Source organism: Galeopterus variegatus, unplaced genomic scaffold, assembly GCF_000696425.1.
Source record: "Galeopterus variegatus unplaced genomic scaffold, G_variegatus-3.0.2 Scaffold9053, whole genome shotgun sequence".
NCBI lineage: Eukaryota > Metazoa > Chordata > Mammalia > Dermoptera > Cynocephalidae > Galeopterus > Galeopterus variegatus.
Window position 1 is genome coordinate 10,332 of NW_007735164.1, and position 6,041 is coordinate 16,372.

The following is a 6,041-nucleotide window of genomic DNA, read 5'->3' on the forward strand; positions in this document are numbered from 1 at the left end:
AATATTAGCATAAGAAGAGCACAAGTAATTCAGCATTCTACACGGTGTCCAGGTGAAAACCATACAATCAGCAACAGTGTGGTCAAGTTTCAGCCATGAATATGAATTGTACAAGAAGACATATTAAAAAGATAACTGAAAGTCTAATTTCATTACAGTAACTCAGAGGAGTCTTAAATTTCCTTAATCTTTAAGAAAATCTGTAAAGGACAAACAATAATAAAAATAGTAACAATAATCATTTTTAAAAAGTAGGTGTGGATGTTGAGAGACATGAAGACTGTTTATAGGATTCACAGGATGCCATTACACTTTTAAGAAGTTAAGAGCCTTGGGGCCGGCCCGGTGGCGCACTGGATAGTGCGCCGCTTGGGAAGCGCGGCGGCGCTCCCGCCCGAGGGTTCAGATCCCACATACGGACCGGTTCCCGCTCACTGGCTGAGCGAGGTGCGGGGGCAACGCCGAGGGTTGCGATCCCGTTGCCGGTCCCTGGTCTGGTACGGAGGCAACACTGAGGGTTGCGATCCGTTGCCGGACATGGAAAAAGACAAAAGACAAAAAAAAAAAAAAAAGAAGTTAAGAGCCTCACAATCAGTGTGTAGGAAAAGTCACACTACACTTACGGTAAGTTAAATGACTTTACAGTGCACAGAACAATTTTGAAAATACATAAGAAGGCAAAACGGAGAAACTATGGAACTTAAGAAACTTTAGTGGTGCATATTTTGATACAGTTATACCTTGGAAAGGCTTATAAACTAACTTACCAGAAGGTTTAAAAGAAAAAAAAAAAAGAGAGAGAAAAAGAAAGAACTCAAACACTGGCCATATACTCTGTTAAACAAACACACACCCCAAAAAACAAAAATCAGAAACAAAACAATAAGCCACCCTGCCACTAAATTGAGTAATTGAGTAACTTTCAGAATGCAATACCCCTATGTTCTACAACAGGTCAGGAAGATGGCTATAAACAGAGTCCAGGAGGGTCTGGCTGGCTTCCTGGCTCTTGACGCCAATAATCTCAAATAGCCGGTCCAGTTTGTCCTCAGCCTGGGGAATCTCTTCAATAACTCGCAGCTCCTCAGGATTCAGAATGTGGAGCATGTCATCAAAGATAGGCTGCAAATCACAGGGGTCCAGGCGTACCTGCCGCAACACTGTTTCCTTCTTTTCTTTGGTAATAAAGGAGCCGGTCCTGCTCAGCGCAGAGGAGCCGCTGGATGTTGAGTCACAGCGAAGAAGGGGTTCGGACTCGTCCACAAAGAAGCCCTTGTTCTTATCCAGGGGGGAAGGCTCCACTGTCAGGAGAGTGGAACTCTCAAGTTTCGTGTTGGGGCTGGGGATGGGGCTTGGGCTAAGTGGGCTGGGGCTCATTAGGAGAGCCAGTTTGTCAGTTTCCAGCTGGGTGGTATCTTCCATCAGTCCACGAATCTTCTCCACAACATCATTGCGCCGGTGCTGGCGCAGGGCGCTAATTAACTGGGCAAGGCTGGCCTCGGGGCCCCGGATGGTCCAGTGCTGCAGGGCTGCGTAGGCCCGCTCATGGTCCGCCGTGTACCCATTGGAGAAGGCAGCCACCTCCCTCTCGCTGGCATTGCACAGAAACTGATAGATATCCTTCCACTGGCTTCCCACTTGGGCTGCTACAAGCTTCAGGATGTCAATACCATGATCATTGCAGTAGTAGATCCACTTCTCCCGGTTCTGGGTTGGAGTTGTGGACTTCTTCAGCCCCGCCTTTTCCACAATGTCACTGGGATCCTGTCGAGGCCCCTTTTTCAGAGTCCTTGAGCTTTTCCGGATACTGCACACAACTATCACCACAAGTACCAGCAGCAGGAAAAGCACAATCATCCAAGGCAAGTGCTCATTGATATCAAAATGCTTGTGTAGGTTCTGTCTGGTATGGCCCCTCTTGGGGCCCTTGATGGGCGTGCTGGACTTCTCACCCCCAGTGGCCTCCATGGATGGCAGCAGCTTCAGGATGTGTCTGTGGTGGGAGCCTTGCTGGTGGTTGACAACCTGAAGGTTTGGGAGGGTCTTGTTCACATCTTCCTCCCCCCTTACTGAGCTTGTGTTGTCAGAGACTGTCCCTTCCTGGATGCCACTTGGTACCTTTGGTCTAACAGAGGCAGAAGAGTTGGATTCTGTTGAGTTCATGCCTTTGGGAACATAAGTGGAGGAAGGGACTTCATAGGATTCCATGTGCTCAGGACGTGAAAAGATGGCTGTGCCAGGGGAAGGTGGGGTCGTGCTGGAGAAGGACAGGAGTGTGCCACAGACGTTGTCTGTCTCCTTGGTCCCGGGCTTGATCACCACCACGTTCTGACTTAGACAGTCTGTGTATGCTTTGCATTTCAGCACACTAGAAGGCACATCAGAGAAGGTACCCCGAGCACACTGCTTACACCGCACATCCTCGGTCTCTGTCCCTTTCTTCCGCACACCCCAACCCACAGGACACACCGTATGGGGGGCGCAGGTAGCATTAAACTGGAACATGCCAGCTGGGCAAGTGCATTCTCGGTCAGTCAAGGCAGCACAAGGTAATTTCTCAACCATTGGCCGTGGGCACGGCTGACTACAGTCATGACATTTCTCTATGCCATTCTCATGCCTGGTAAAGGTCCCCGCAGGGCAACTGCTGCAGACACGCAGGCTTGTGTTGGTACAGTGCTCAGAGACATAGGTTCCTGCCGGACACTTGTCACAGGTTAGCACCTGGCCGGTGGCACAGTCAACATGGCGGTATGTGCCAATGAGACCCAGGGCCTTCTGTTCTGGCTGAGCCGTGGTGGTGCTAAGGAATCCAAGCAGGAGAAGGGAACCCGCGATCATCGTGGCTCTAGCTCCGCGGGCGATGCGACTACAGGAGGCGAGGGCGGTGCTGCTGCTCGTGGAGGTCTCCATGGCTGACCCGAGGGCTTGCATGGGCGCCCGGGGCGCGCGATCCCACAGCAGCTGGAATCGGCGGCTGTTTCTGCCCAGCGCCGCATCCACCGCCGCCTCCCGGGCCGGGATCCCATCTACCTCCAACACCCCATGTGCACTGCGGCAGCCGGGCAGCCGGGCAGAGGAGGGAGGCGGCAGGGGAGGCTCTGGGGGAGCTCAGCACCTGCCCAGCAGCGCGGCTGCCCGGGCGGGGAGAAGCAGCCGCGGCTGCAGCCGGCGCCTCCCCGTGCTCTCCTCCGACAACGGCTGCGGAGAACCAGGGAGGACGGCTGGGCGCGAGAGAGCAAAGGAACAACTTCCCATAGCGAAGTCTCCAGCCACTGCCACCTCCTCCGCTGCCCAGACCGGCCGGCGAGGGACTCTGTGGTTTACATTATTACTCATGTTGAAATACTCGAAGCTTTTCCAGAAAATCAGGAACAAGGAAATAATGGGCCTTTTCACCACTCCCAAAATTGCACTAAAGTACTTCATACTTCAATAACAGAAGAAAATGAAATAAAAGATTACAGACTGGGAAAAAGAAATCAAAAAAATTGTCTTTGGTTGCAGGTGATATGAGTATCTGTGTAAAAAATTCTAGTAAATAAATGAAAAAACTCCTGGAATTAATAAGTGAATGCAGCAAGACTGCAGGACACAGGTTAATAAACAAAATTTTATCACATTTTAACATACCAGCAATGCCTAAGTAAAATCTTAAATAAAAAACACAATACTATTTTTCAGCACCTCAAAAAATACAATAGTTGCAAATCATCTACTGCGGAAGAAATTAACATCAAGAACATACAATGACAAAATGTTTCACAGCTACAAAACGAAACAGATAACTTGTTTAAAAAACAAGCAAAGAAGGTGGCTGACTGGTTACCTCCATTGGTTAGAGACAGAATTGTAACACCAAGTTCAAAAGTTCAGTTCCCCATACCAGGCAGTCACTCCAACACCACCCCCCAACAAAACAATAGCAAAGAAATTGAACAGACATTTCCCCAACAATGATATACCAGTTTCTAACAAACACACGATAAGATGCTTAACAGCATTAAACATTAGAAAATGTAAAACCACAATAAAATATTGCTTCACACTCAATACAGAATAACAGGTTTCAGTGAAATTGGAACTTTAGTATGCTGTGGGTGGCAATATAAAATGGTGCACCCCTTGTACCATTTAAAAATATATATACTGGCTTCTCAAAAAATTAAAAAATGGCATTACCATGTGATTCGGAAGTCCAAGTTTGATGTATATATCCAAAATAATTAATAGCTAAATCTCCAAAAGATATTTCCACACCAGTGTTCATAGCAGCATTAGTCACATAGTGAAGTGGTGCAAGCATTCCAAACATCCATCCAAGAATGAATGGATAAATAAATTGTGGTATATACACAGAAAGGAATATTATGCAACCATAAAAAGAAATAAAATCTTGACATGTGTTATAACAAGAAACAGTGAGGACACTACGCAAAGTGAAATAAGCCACTCACAAAATCAGAAGTATTGTATGGTCCCACTGATATGAGTCAAATTTTGAGAAACAAAAGAAGCTACAAGGAGGGGAAAATTGAGGGTTATTGTTGGATATAGAGCTTCAATATTCCAAAATAAAAAAAGTTTTGGACATCTCCTGCACAACAGTGTAAGTATACATAAAACTACTTAAAGGTAAAAAATCATTCGAAAGCCAAAATATTTCTTATATGTATTTTTCTTTACCAAAACTAAAATTAAATCCTTAATCCATTTTGAGTTGATTTTAGTATATGGTGAGAGGTATGGGTCTAGTTTCAATCTCCTGCATATGGATATCCAGTTATCCCAGCACCATTTGCTGAAGAGGGAGTCCCGACCCCAGTGAATAGGCTTGGTGCCTTTGTCGAAGATCAAATGGCAGTAAGTGCGTGGGTTGATTTCAGGGTGCTCTATTCTATTCCATTGATCAGAGTCTCTGTTTTTATACCAGTACCATGCTGTTTTGGTTATTATAGCTTTGTAGTATAGTTTAAAGTCAGGTAGAGTAATACCTCCAGCTTTATTTTTTTTGCTCAGCATTGCTTTGGCTATTCGTGGTCTTTTGTTATTCCAGATAAATGACTGTATAGTTCTTTCCATTTCTGAGAGAAATGTCATAGGAATTTTGATGGGGATTGCATTAAATTTGTAGATAACTTTGGGTAGTATAGTCATTTTCACTATATTGATTCTTCCAATCCAGGAGCATGGGATGTCTTTCCATCTTCTTGTATCCTCTCTAATTTCTCTCAGGAGTGGTTTATAGTTCTCATTAAAGAGATTTTTCACATCCTTAGTTAGTTCAATTCCTAAGTATTTTATTTTTTTGGTGGCTATTGTAAATGGGCACGCTTTCTTGATTTCTCTTTCTGCTTCTTCACTATTGGTGAATAGAAATGCTACTGATTTTTGTGTGTTGATTTTGTATCCTGCTACTGTGCTGAACTCTTTTATCACCTCTAAGAGTTTTTTAATAGATGATTTGGGCTGTTCGATATATAGGATCATGTCATCTGCAAACAGGGACAGTTTGACTTCATCCTTTCCAATCTGGATGCCCTTTATTTCCTTCTCAATTCTGATTGCTCTGGCTAATACTTCCAAAACTATGTTGAATAGGAGTGGTGAGAGTGGGCATCCTCACAATAGCCTAGAGTTGGAACCAGCCCAAATGTCCATCATCGGATGAGTGGATACGGAAAATGTGGTATATCTACACAATGGAATACTACTCAGCTATAAAAACGAATGAAATACTGCCATTTGCAACAACATGGATGGACCTTGAGAGAATAATATTGAGTGAAACGAGTCAGGATGAGAAAAAGAAGTACCACATGTTCTCACTTATTGGTGGGAGCTAAAAAAATAAACAAATTAATTTACCCAAAAACACACCAAAAAATACCGGGGGTGGGGTGGGGAAGAAGATATAACAACCATACTTTTTTTTTTGAAGTTGTTACAACAAGCAAACGGAAAGGACATTCTTGCGGGGGAGGGGAGAGAGGGAGGAAGGCGGGGGGTGGCGGTAAAGGGCCATCCATTTTGTTGCAAAT

The 6,041-nt window shown here is 45.0% G+C and overlaps 1 pseudogene; it reads right to left on the reverse strand.

Moving 5' to 3' along the window:
- Positions 1–227: 227 nt before the first annotated feature.
- Positions 228–3,226, reverse strand: LOC103608990 (annotated as a pseudogene).
- Positions 3,227–6,041: the final 2,815 nt, after the last annotated feature.